Source organism: Mya arenaria, chromosome 17 (genome assembly GCF_026914265.1).
Source record: "Mya arenaria isolate MELC-2E11 chromosome 17, ASM2691426v1".
NCBI lineage: Eukaryota > Metazoa > Mollusca > Bivalvia > Myida > Myidae > Mya > Mya arenaria.
Genome location: NC_069138.1, coordinates 41,033,439 through 41,047,016, shown reverse-complemented (window position 1 = coordinate 41,047,016; position 13,578 = coordinate 41,033,439).

The window sequence follows — 13,578 nt, the reverse complement described above, 5'->3', positions numbered from 1 at the left end:
ATATTCTTCAATAAACCCAGCAGCAGGCTTCGTGACAAACTCGGTCCTGGAGAGAAAACACACACAATCAAAATGCCCCCGGCTAGTTGAAATCTAAAATAGTTTCCAATTTATGTGTTTACCTATTATAGTGCAATGTATTCAACATGTTTTCTAAAGATGCCTACAGAACAACAGCTCATGTTTTTCATTGATTGGGCCTGTGTAGGAACTCATGAAAATGAGTGTCAATAAAAAACATTAGGGAGCAACGTGTCACAACTGGAAACTCAGCATGCCTGATGAATGGTTTCATTAGGAATGAGTCCATAAAGATTGAATCTTGGGATGCCTACAGCAATGCCTGCTGGTAGTTTGTATATACCATATATGTACGACTTGAATAATGGACGATGCACACATTGATTGAATTCTTTTTTTTTAAATTTACCAAATACGCATACAGTATTGCTTACGGAATAACCGCAGTGTAAACGATGGGTTGAAGAGTGGCCAAAATACAAATTATTTTTTTATTTATCTCAAACCATGTCCTCAATAAGCCACAAGACATTGTTGGTTGGACAGATCTGGCCTCAATTCAACAAAATATCTTAAGCGTAGCAAGCTTGGGCTTCTCATTTAAATTAGCAAAATTACTTACTTAATCCAGATTTAACAAAATAAAAATAGATTATTGTAATTATTTTATAGTGTACTTCCTTGAAAAGCCTTAGAACTGCGCACACGGAATAATACACAAATAATGCCAACACAGAAGTAGTTTGCTAAGCTCTAATCCTGGTAAAAGCCACTTAAGATTGTTTGAGGAACTGTAGCGTGTTCAATTTTTAATTATGATTACCAAACATTTTACCGCAAACCTATAGATTCTAGGCCTTCCCCTATCACTTTGCATTGTTGTAGGTCCTTGACGCAGACTAGAACTGTTCAAACTGATTGTTTTACTCACGCGGCTGTGTGGTCGCTTGTTGGTGGTAGTAGTACGGGTCCCGCTCACACAAGCAGCGAAATGTGCAGGCTCCAGTCCTTAAAATATAAAGTGAAAATATAGCAACTTCATTTTGAATGGCCATCGCCTACGGCTCAGCTTCTAACAACGTCTGAAACACTCGACATTCGCGATCGTTTATAAAATATGGTTACTTGAACGAGAACGTCAACTTAATATTTCTTAAATTCGAATGGATTATTCTCCCGATATATCTTTCATTAGCTTTTGGGGTATTCTTCAAAGTTTAGACAGCTCCTCGAAGAGATCAACCGACTAACACGATATTCCCTATATCATTTTATACACCTGTTCAAGATTTTGATACAAACTAAATTCTCCGTGTGACAAAGTTTCAGCTAAATTATGTACTGACTGTTGTCTGACCGTGTTGTATCCAGTGGGACACGCACCACAGTTGCCTTGGGGTGGGCAAGCTGAAATAAGGAGTATTGTCGCATCCAATAGTTTGTCGAAAACATTATTTTATTTTTTAGAATTGATACATCAGTCAACATTTCCATGTATATGATAGAGATTAATTTTGGCGATTAACAGGAATAAGAGCCGGCTTACCTCGGCCGCAGGACTCAAAATTATTTAAATGCGAATGCAAAAATGTTCATGATATTTGTAAACCCATGAAAGCTGTTTTTCAATGAATATATCATAGAACGAAAATGACAGACGTCAAATACAAAGTATACAGTACCAGTGGAAGTCGCCTTTGTCCGAGCCTCAGACGTATTCGTCCTCCAATCTCTTGTAGAAAGCCTAGTATAATAACCCTGCAATATCAACACAGAAAGTTACTTATTGTACAATAGTAACAGTAAAACAGTAAACATCTACCATTTTGAATCAATTGAATTCGTCACATTTTCAAAGCTTTATGAATTAGTTGACGCAATTATTACCATACACTGCTGCAAGAAGCAACCAATACATAGGGTTATTATTATCAACTTCATTTTTCAATGTTATCCCTGTCACGACCAAATCACAAATGAATATTATAAAAGAAGACCTATTCACGATTCACGAAGTAACAAGGGGTGTTGAAAAAGTTCTTTGTCACAAAAATATATTCATTTTCGTCGTCGGAAAATCGCATATTTTCCTAAATTCTAAGAGTACATACTAATGCAATGGACATAGCGGAAACTAATAAAAAAACTGACCAAACGTGTCACAACACTCTTCTTTTTATTGTGGCATGTACAGGTATACTAGACTTATGATCATTGTGAAAAATTGTGAAAAAAAAAACATTAGGTGTTTGGCTCGCCATTGGCTGTTTGGCTCGCCATTGCTGTGTCTTCTGTGCCATAACACAAGACCACAGAAGGCTACAAGCAAGCTTTTTTACCATGAACGATTGCAAAATGGGCCATTTTATGTCCGGTTTATGTTCAAATAAATAACTAAAGTACAAGTTGCTTACTTTATATGTATTTTCCTCACATAATAGTACTCAGAAAAAATACCGTTTCAAAGGATATAAAACACATGGACAAACAGGCATCGCAATTTAACATTACAGCAAAAGCAAATCACGATACAACGAAACACTTAAATCGGATACCCTCTGATCTACGTTTTCCGTTTATACATAGCATATCGATGGCCTCACTTCCAACTTTCGAAGCTACAAAATCCAATGTTTTCAGTAGCAAAGTTTTTAGTATTTAATCTTGGTAATTTGATCACACATTTATTTTTACAAAATTCCGCAGGTACAATGTTTGTAGTGACAATTTCTGAATATTCGGCATTTTTGCTTCTTTGTGAAATGTCCAATCATTGCTCGACATTTTGATCACATGATTAAACACCATCTTCTCATTGGACTATTAACTCGGCATTTTGCAGTATTGATGCGGAAATGAGTTAAGTGATGTAAATATTCCGAAACAGAAAAAGTGCAGCTTCGGCATTTAAAGTGAGGTCATCGATATATGAATTGTACAATGACGACATACATTGACGAATAATCACAGTTACTTATAGTGTCACTTTTTGGACGTTCCTTTAAGATTGACATCCTTTAAGAATATATTTAAAATCCAATGTTTTGGTTTATCGGAAGGATTAGCGTCATACGGTGATCATGTAATCGGTAAACCTTCTCAGAGATAACATTGATCTAAAATCCATAAATGTTTGATGATATTCTTTCAGATATTTTTTTTTACTAATATACATGTATAAATCACACGCAGAGAAAGAAGAAAAAAACAGCTGTTGAACATTAAAAACATTAACAATCCCAGTGCACCATTCGGTTTATTTTTTTTACATAAATCGATATTTTGGCCAATGTTGTGATGTCTGAACAAGATCCGGGTTAGTTTTTTGATTCGGCAAATTTCTTCCGCGACTTTGACGTCATCGAGCACACTTCCGGTCATCTGAGAGAGAGTGTCCGCGTCTTTCTCTAGGTTACCGAGAACGTCCAGTAGCAAAGACCGATTTGGACCTGCATGATTATCAATACAAATAAATGTGTTATTTAATGACCCGTTTCACTATTTAACCCTGATCGAGTTGCATCTCAAGACATCGGTAAGTTTTAACTATATTTTTTTCACAACGATTGTGGTGAAAGTTATATCAACGAATACTAAGTCACTTTTGTTGGCACGATAGTGGCGCGAGAGCGTTGTTTTGTATTGTTTGGATAACCGGAGAACCGGAAAAACCCCACTTATCCGTCTTGGTGACCATCAACCGAACTCGCATGCGTCCAGGCCTGTAATCGAACCCGGTCGCCTTGATGAGAAGCGAGTTGCCTAACCACTACACGTAATCGGACATTTGAGCTTGAAATTTCAATAAGGAAAACCAGGACAGAAGAGTTAACACATCGCAGAACGTAAAACTGCATTTTAGGAGTTTGACTAGATTGCTTAAAGCTGCACTCTCACAGATTGAACGTTTTCACAACTTTTTTGTCTCGGACCGAGCCAATTTTTGCGAAAATGCATGGAGACATGTTATATAAGACTGCTGACAAAAATATGATCGCAGATTCCATATTTAAGTTCAATAATTGATGTTTTATGCATTTTTTCTTAAACCGTTACTTGCCATAAAACATTAATTTTCGAACGGAAATATAAGAATCTGTGATCTGATCTTTTGTCAGCAATCTTTTATCATTGGTTTGCAGATATTTACGCAAAAATTTGCTCTTTCCAAGACAAAATTTTAAAAAAGTTGTAAAAACAGTATATCTGTGAGAGTGCAGCTTTTAAAGGATATACTGAAAGCATACAAATTACAGGAGAGTAAAGTATTTCTTTAGTTAAGATAATAGACATTTTTGATATAAAGTTGTTTTTTTGTTCAGGCTGAAAGATGGTAATTTTAAAATCACGCTTTAATTTCCTCGATTGAATTTTTCATTGGGTGTCTTACCCAACTTCCCTGTTTATGTAAACACAGGTTATGTTACAAATGTTTACATAACACTCTATATGTGGAATTAGAAGAATTGATCCAAACGATAGTGAATAGTCTAAAGTATACCATGTACAGACTTACCTGTGAGTTTTTCTACCGTTTTGATTTTCGAGTTTAGGCCATCTGATAGTTCAGCTACTGTGTTGATGTCACTGCGAATACTCCCGAGGATCTCCAATAAAATCCCTTTAGGTTTTTCTGCAAGAATATACACTTAACTTGATGCATGTATCTTGAGATCGATCTTATTCTTGTACAGGGACTTGATTCGCATTATAGGTGTATTGCCGTTGTTGGGAACTATATTCCCCCTTTTCATAAATAAATCAAAGCACGTCATTTGAAAAATTAAAAGTTATTGGCAACTTGCACCCTTAAGAAAAAATATTTACACCTCAACTTCCATTCCTTAAATGAACTGCTTTTCGGCTATTGCGTTCATCGATGAACGCAACATCTTCGGATATGTTCGGATCGCAATTCATCGCATAACAATATACATGAAAACTATTGATCTTGTTATTGTTTGTATTGTGTCAACAGGTCCCGTAAAATATAAGTCAACATTTTAGAAAGTGTAAATTTATTATATTTTAAACGTATTATTGCCAAAAGTGTTTCAATTTTACGTTTAAAAGTGATTTCAAGTGGTTGATCTTTTCCCGCGTTATTGTGACATCAATTGAAAAAAATGTTTCCGATAACAGTCGGGTCGTCCTATTTACAGAATAGGTAATAAAGGATTACTGAAAGGTAATCTGAAATGAAATGAAGTATTTTTTAAACAATTCTTGAATGAAATTATGAACTATTGGTGTTAATATAAGGAATGAATTGCGGGGTTGATGACATCAAGCCCGCAATTCATTCCTTAAATGACACGTGCTCAAATTTTGCATTTGAAGTTGGCCATTTTGAAAAGCGTTCATAAAGAGATCGGGGTAAAATCAGAATGCTATAGCATATAACATTTTGAAAAAGGGGAATATAGTTCTGCACAACGGCAATGCACCATAATGTGAACAAGTGTGCATATATAATATATAAATATACCGTAACGTAATGTTACACGAAGACAATATGTTAGGGAACTTTCGGAAATTGCGCAAGTAAGTAACTTAGAATAAACTTTTGCATTTTATATCGAAAAATTTCTTTGTGCTCCGGATATTCCAATATTTGTACAATACAAATAAACTAGGTTAAAATAAATAAATAATCTAAAGTTTCAATTTCATACGTCTCATTTCCCACATTTATTTTTCACTGAAGTCTTCATTCCTGTAGTATCTCTTACCAAAGCGTCAGTGCACTACCACAGAAGGCTACAAGCAATCTTTTTTTACCAGAAAGATTGCAAAATGGGCCATTTCACGTAAAGTACACGTTGCTTACTTTATATGTATTTTCGGTCATTTTCCATACATAATAGTACTCAGAAAAAATACCCTTTCAGGGGATATAAAATTACATTGGCAAACAGGCATCGCAATTTAACATTACAGCAAAAGCAAATCACGATACAACGAAACACTTCTTTATAAATCGGATACTCTCTGATCTACGTTTTCCGTTTATACATAGCATATCGATGGCCTCACTTCCAAATGTCGAAGCTACAAAATTCCATGTTTTCAGTAGCAAAGTTTTTTTGCTTCTCTATGAGATGTCCAATCATTACTCGACATTTTGATCACATGATTCAACACCATTTTCTCATTGGACTATTTACTTGGCATTTTGGAGTTAGATGCGGCTCGCCTTTATGAGTTTATTGATATGCTTTGGCATTTTGAAGTGAGGCCATCGGTATATGAATTGAACAGTGACATACATTGACGAATAATCACAGTGAAATTATTTTTTCTGGAAATTTTCAAATGTGTTTGAAATATTACAAAGCGTAATGTCGTTACTTTTAGTGTAACTTTTTGGACGTTCCTTTAAGATTGACATCCTTTAAGAATATATTTAAAATCCAATAACTTGGTTTATCGGAAGGATTAGCGTCATACGGTGATCATTTAATCGGTAAACCTTCTCAGAGATAACATTGATCTAAAATCCATAAATGTTTGATGATATTCTTTCAGATATTTTATTTTACTAATATACATGTATAAATCACACACAGAGAAAGAAGAAACAAAAAGCTGTTGAACATTAAAAACATTAACAATCCCAGTGCACCATTCGGTTTATTTTTTTACATAAATCGATATTTTGGCCAATGTTTTGATGTCTGAACAAGATCCGGGTTAGTTTTTTGATTCGGCAATTTCTTCCGCGACTTTGACGTCATCGAGCACACTTCCGGTCATCTGAGAGAGAGTGTCCGCGTCTTTCTCTAGGTTACCGAGAACGTCCAGTAGCAAAGACCGATTTGGACCTGCATGATTATCAATACAAATAAATGTGTTATTTAATGATCCGTTTCACTATTTAACCCTGATCGAGTTGCATCTCAAGACATCGGTAAGTTTTAACTATATTTTTTTCACAACGATTGTGGTGAAAGTTATATCAACGAATACTAAGTCACTTTTGTTGGCACGATGTGGCGCGAGAGCGTTGTTTTGTGTTGTTTTGATAACCGGAGAACCGGAAAAACCCACTTATCCGTCTTGGTGACCATCAACCGAACTCGCATGCGCCCAGGCCTGTAATCGAACCCGGTCGCCTTGATGAGAAGCGAGTTGCCTAACCACTGCACTAATCGGACATTTGAGCTTGAAATTTCAATAAGGAAACCGGACAGAAGAGTTAACACATCGCAGAACGTAAAACTGCATTTTAGGAGTTTGACTAGATTGCTTAAAGCTGCACTCTCACAGATTGAACGTTTTCACAACTTTTTTAGTCTCGGACCGAGCCAATTTTTGCGAAAATGCATGGAGACACGTTATATAAGACTGCTGACAAAAAATATGATCGCAGATTCTATATTTATGTTCAATAATTGATGTTTTATGCATTTTTTCTTAAACCGTTACTTGCCATAAAACATTAATTTTCGAACGGAAATATAAGAATCTGTGATCTGATCTTTTGTCAGCAATCTTTTATCATTGGTTTGCAGATATTTACGCAAAAATTTGCTCTTTCCAAGACAAAATTTTAAAAAAGTTGTAAAAACAGTATATCTGTGAGTGTGCAGCTTTTAAAGGATATACTGAAAGCATACAAATTACAGGAGAGTAAAGTATTTCTTTAGTTAAGATAATAGACATTTTTGATATAAAGTTGTTTTTTGTTCAGGCTGTAGAAAGATGGTAATTTTAAAATCACGCTTTAATTTCCTCGATTGAATTTTTCATTGGGTGTCTTACCCAACTTCCCTGTTTATGTAAACACAGGTTATGTTACAAATGTTTACATAACACTCTATATGTGGAATTAGAAGAATTGATCCAAACGATGTGAATAGTCTAAAGTATACCATGTACAGACTTACCTGTGAGTTTTTCTACCGTTTTGATTTTCGAGTTTAGGCCATCTGATAGTTCAGCTACTGTGTTGATGTCACTGCGAATACTCCCGAGGATCTCCAATAAAATCCCTTTAGGTTTTTCTGCAAGAATATACACTTAACTGATGCATGTATCTTAAGATCGATCTTATTCTTGTACAGGGACTTGTTCGCATTATGGTGTATTGCCGTTGTTGGGAACTATATTCCCCCTTTTCATAAATAAATCAAAGCACGTCATTTGAAAAATTAAAAGTTATTGGCAACTTGCACCCTTAAGAAAAAATATTTACACCTCAACTTCCATTCCTTAAATGAACTGCTTTTCGGCTATTGCGTTCATCGATGAACGCAACATCTTCGGATATGTTCGGATCGCAATTCATCGCATAACAATATACATGAAAACTATTGATCTTGTTATTGTTTGTATTGTGTCAACAGGTCCCGTAAAATATAAGTAAACATTTTAGAAAGTGTAAATTTATTATATTTTAAACGTATTATTGCCAAAAGTGTTTCAATTTTACGTTTAAAAGTGATTTCAAGTGGTTGATCTTTTCCCGTGTTATTGTGACATCAATTGAAAAAAATGTTTCCGGTAACAGTCGGGTCGTCCTATTTACAGAATGGGTAAGAAAGGATTACTGAAAGGTAATCTGAAATGAAATGAAGTATTTATTTAAACAATTCTTGAATGAAATTATGAACTATTGGTGTTAATATAAGGAATGAATTGCGGGGTTGATGACATCAAGCCCGCAATTCATTCCTTAAATGACACGTGCTCAAATTTTGCATTTGAAGTTGGCCATTTTGAAAAGCGTTCATAAAGAGATCGGGGTAAAATCAGAATGCTATAGTATATAACATTTTGAAAAAGGGGAATATAGTTCTGCACAACGGCAATGCACCATAATGTGAACAAGTGTGCATATATAATATATAAATATACCGTAACGTAATGTTACACGAAGACAATATGTTAGGGAACTTTCGGAAATTGCGCAAGTAAGTAACTTAAAATAAACTTTTGCATTTTATATCGAAAAAAAAAATGTGCTCCGGATATTCCAATATTTGTACAATACAAATAAACTAGGTTAAAATAAATAAATAATCTAAAGTTTCAATTTCATACGTCTCATTTCCCACATTAATTTTTCACTGAAGTCTTCATTCCTGTAGTATCTCTTACCAAAGCGTCAGTGCAGGTGCTCGCGATAAACCTGAACGGGGTTTCCTTTCCCTGCTCAGTATTCACCTCTGAGTAGAGGTATGCTTGAAAATCGCTGTTTTGTCGTTATAAAAAAACAACAACAATGTATTGTCTATATTATTAACATTTATAGGCGTAATAGAGGAAAAACCTTTGGATGTCCAAATGCGATCGAACCCCTATAATTTAACTTTGCAAAAACGGTCTACGCTCAGTGACTGTAAGTCGTGTTCCACTGTTACGCTCAATGCACACTGTTCACCTGATAGTTCATTACACATTAAGAGTTGTATTACCTGTGCTTATTGGTGAAAAAGATGTTGACGTTGTGGTAAGTACATTAGTAGTTGTTGCCCACCAAGGCCTTCCTGTGGTGACTGCTGTTGTCCAACTCCGAGGACCTGGCGATGTTGTCCACCAATGTCTTCCCGTGGTGCCTGCTGTTGTCCACCTCCGAGGCTTTGGTGATGTTGTCCACCAATGTCTTCCCGTGGTGCCTGCTGTTGTCCACCTCCGAGGACCTGGCGATGTTGTCCACCAATGTCTTCCCGTGGTGCCTGCTGTTGTCCAACTCCGAGGACCTGGCGATGTTGTCCACCAATGTCTTCCCGTGGTGCCTGCTGTTGTCCACCTCCGAGGCTTTGGTGATGTTGTCCACCATCGAGAGGCTGGAGATGTTGCCCACCACGGCCATTCCGTGTTGCCTGCTGTTGTCCCCCACCGAGGGGCTGGAGATGTTGCCCACCAAGGCCATTCCGTGTTGCTGGCTGTTGTCCCCCACCGAGGGGCTGGAGATGTTGCCCACCAAGGCCTTTCTGCGTTGCCTGCTGATGTACTCCACCTAGGGACTCGAGATGTTGCCCACCAAGGCCTTTCCGTGTTGCCTGCTGATGTACTCCACCTAGGGACTCGAGATGTTGCCCACCAAGGCCTTTCTGCGTTGCCTGCTGATGTACTCCACCTAGGGACTCGAGATGTTGCCCACCAAGGCCTTTCCGTGCTGCCTGCTGATGTACTCCACCTAGGGGTTGGAGATGTTGCCCACCAAGGCCTTTCCGTGTTGCCTACTGTTGTCCTCCACCGAGCGGCTGGAGATGTTGCCCACCAAGGCCTTTCCGTGTTGCCTGCTGTTGTCCCCCACAAAGGGGCTGTCGATGTTGCCCACCAAGGCCTTTCCGTGTTGCCTGCTGTTGTCCCCCACAAAGAAGGGGCTGGAGATGTTGCCCACCAAGGCCGTTCCCAGTTGCCTGCTGTATTCCATCTGCGAGGGGCTGGAGATGTAGCCTGCATTGTGGTAAATATTTGTATACAATACTTAATTAGAAGTATATACGTCGCCATATACAAATGTGAGGTTTGGATATCGTAAACAAGCCTATTATCATATTTTGACAGCTTATCTTTTCGCTGCAGTCTACGTTGTAGTACATGTATGATTTGGAATTTTGCAAAATATATCCCGTTGAATACCACTAGTAAGTGTTGTATGTGTTGTTACTCTATACGGAAATCAACAAGAGCAAAGTCTAGAAAGATGGATGGAGAGCGTACCTCAAATTTGAAAAAGATGTGGGGCATTGCATTCGGAATACCTCTGCCATTTTCTATTGAAAACAACTTCGGATGTGTGCCGGTAAATCAGTACAAGTAGTTCGTAAAACATAAAATAATAGTATTACTAAGGTGATGTGTTTTCACGTGTAATGTGTAAAACTAATCTAAATTGATTGTCATTAAAGTGTATATTGCATAAATAATTATGATTCCCAAGAGTAAAGTCATTACGTTTAACTGTTAAATTGAAATTACTACGCGATCTACTTGCAGCGTAGTTTAACTGTTTAGATTTTTGACATTGTAAACCGTCCATATACATCCAAGAATGTTTTCGATAGAAAATTATTTATTTGACCAACGTAAAAGTACTTACGGAAACAAAACACAAACGTGCGCTTGTCAACAGCACTACCGCTGTCAACATTGTCGATGTTCTCGACATGTTCTAAAGTTTAGTTCCCTCCAAGTAAAGTTCCCTTGTATTATTTATACCTTTTAATAGTTAAGTGTATATGATTAAATGTATTTAAAGGACTTTGTATCTCAGTAGCTTGATATGCAACGTATCTATACGGTTTTGAATGTTATCTGATAGTTTCTTGTTGAAGTTTGCACATGAAATTAACAGATGATAGTGTGCGAGTTGCGCCCTAGATCAATAATGAATGTTTGGTCCATATCACAGCACATTTCGCAGCTTATAAGTAAAAAACATGCATATTACCGACCTGTATTGTGACTATTTATGCAAATTCATTGTATTGGTTTTATATCGTTTGTAGTGATCATATAGTTATTATCGATCTGTATCATTGTGACTTTTTTATGATTTCAATGTATTGGTTTTGTATTGTTTGTAGTGATCATATAGATATTATCGATCTGTATTATTGTGTCTGTTTATGCAAATTCATTGTATTGGTTTTGTATTGTGTGTAGTGATTATATATATAAACGTACACACGCTTTGTAAATATTTAGAAAGGTGCCTCAAACATAAACACCAAATGTTTTGAACAACAGACCAGTATGTTGATAACATTTAGTTTAGTTTTCTACACTTGTTTTAAATAAAATCTTATTGGGTTTATTTAAGGAATGATCGCATTTTATCTTGCGTGTATGCTGTATGAACACAGTAGGGCACGCGAGCAAATTCCATGAAGCACGTAAGCTGTTGTAATGAGTTTCAACGGAGTATGCACCAATGAACTGAACATTCGTTGACTTCTAGTTTGGAAGTAATAAGAGACCCTGTTGATAAAATTCGTGTAATCCCCTACGTTTTAGTTTCAAAATAAGGCCCAGGTGCAAAATTATGTCAAAGGCCTTTGCTATATCGCAGAAAACCAAGGAAAGTTACTTGTTTGTCGAGGCATGATATGCATATGTGATTGTAGACATCAATAGATTGAAAATGTTGTCGAATTGAGATGTATTATAAATTCTGACTGATTTTTTAATGTGAGATCGTTTTGATGTTACATTGTATACTTCCTTGAATAATAATACATAACATTACCGACACAATTAATAAACAACTAGGACAGTTTATTAAGACTCATAGTATACAGAGTATCGTCTTAAATTATCTATGTATACATACATTAATGTCACATGTCTAATTATCAATCTAATTTCTAAGATTATCAATAATCATATTACATTCAACAAAAGCTTTTGAGTTGAATAATGTATGTATAAATTTGAAAACAGATGAGATTGATTAACAGAGTAAATATGATTGGTTTATGTGCTTTTTCTCAGTTGGAAAAAAAATCAACATAAACAAATGTCCATATTATTAATTTATTTTGTATTATGCTCTGTAAGACCTTATTTTTCCCAGATCATATTCTTCCCACCTGGGAAAAATAGGATCCCATTCTTCACAGCTGGGAAAAATAAGATCTTATTTGTCACACATTTCGAACATATATGTTACAGCTCCTGGGAAATTTGTGATCGAAGTCGGATTTTTATGTACCATGAAATCATATTCCTCACATGTCAAAAATTGCATCATTATTTTAACAAAAAAGTAAATTTTACAACTGAGTCACATGTGTCACAGATTGCTATTTCCAATATTACAGATTTATTTTGTTGATATACATTTATGCGTATATATTCTAGTAATAAGGAATCGTTGATTGTGTTGTTGTCGTTTCTGTTGTTGTTGCCGCTGTTAGTTGGCTGCATTTGCAAGCGCAGTGGTGGTTGTTGTAGAGATAGTTTTTTTTTTTAGTTTTTTATTTTGTATGTTGTTGCTGAACGGGTATTAGTGGTCTAAGTAGTAATAGTTTTGGATCTTGTTGGCACCGTCATAGTTGGTGTATGCCTAGTAAAGGTGGATGGTATTGTGTTTGTTGTCGTGAGTTGTGTTGGCATAGACAAATGTACTGGAAAAAAGTATTTCCAACGCGTTCAACGGCTAAATTTAAGGCAAGCAGTGAATACCGCAGTGCTAGAAGAGCTTTGGTTAAAAGATACTTCTGTTCCGAGCTTGCTTGATATGGTCGAGCATTTACGATAGTGTAATAATTCACCCTCGGGTACACAATCTGACCAAGATAAATATAGAGGAAACGTTAGTTTTAAGAATTAATTTCTTCTTCTTCTTCTTTTTCTTCTTATCAAATTTATTAAGCAGCAATGTCATCGACAAAATCTGTGAAGAATATGATTTTCTTGCTTACCACCATATATTTTCAATCATATATGTCACAGTTTGAAACTGTGAAAAAAAGGATCCTATTTTTCCCAGACCTGTGAAGAATATGATCTGGGAATAATAAGGTCGTCTAATGCTCTCTACTGTACGATTTAAACTTTGTGTGTTTGTATATGTGATGTATTATCACCATGATCATGTGT